This window comes from Carlito syrichta, unplaced genomic scaffold (assembly GCF_000164805.1).
Source record: "Carlito syrichta isolate Samal-C Ts95f unplaced genomic scaffold, Tarsius_syrichta-2.0.1 Scaffold123069, whole genome shotgun sequence".
NCBI classification, from domain to species: domain Eukaryota; kingdom Metazoa; phylum Chordata; class Mammalia; order Primates; family Tarsiidae; genus Carlito; species Carlito syrichta.
Window position 1 is genome coordinate 1 of NW_007067165.1, and position 777 is coordinate 777.

Consider the following 777-nt stretch of genomic DNA (forward strand, 5'->3'; position numbering starts at 1 on the left):
TTCCTAGCTAGACTGACCAAGAAAAAACAAGAAAAAAACCAAATAAGCACAATCAGAAACACAAAAGATGAAGTCACATCTGACCCTGAAGAAATACAAAAGATCATTAGAGACTACTATGTACACTTGTATGGAAACAAACTTGAAAACCTTAAGGAAATGGAGGACGTTCTGACATCACACAACCTACCTAGGTTGGAACAAGAGAAATTGAGACCCTAAATAGACTAATAACAATCAAGGAAATTGACTACGTAATAAGAAAACTTTCTACAAAAAAAAGCCCTGGTCCAGATGACTTTCCAGCAGAATTCTCCAAGACATTTAAGGAGGAGCTGATACCAATCCTACTGAAGGTATTCCAGGTGATTGAAAACGATAGAACTCTCCCCAAATCATTTTGCGAAGCCAACATCACATTGATACCCAAGCCAGGTAAAGATCCAACAAAGAAAGAGAACTACAGACCAATATCTTTGATGAACATAGATGCTAAGATTCTCAACAAGATTTTAGCAAACCGGATTCAGCAATACATCTCAAAAAATCATCCACCATGACCAAGTAGACTTCATTCCTGGGATGCAAGGCTGGTTCAACATTCATAAAACCATAAATGTAATTAAATTCATCAACAGATGTCAAAACAAAAACCACATGATAATATCATTAGATGCAGAAAAAGCTTTTGATAAAATCCAGCACCCCTTCTTGATAAGATGCCCATTCTCACCCCTCCTGTTCAACATAGTATTGGAAGTCCTGGCTAGAGCAATC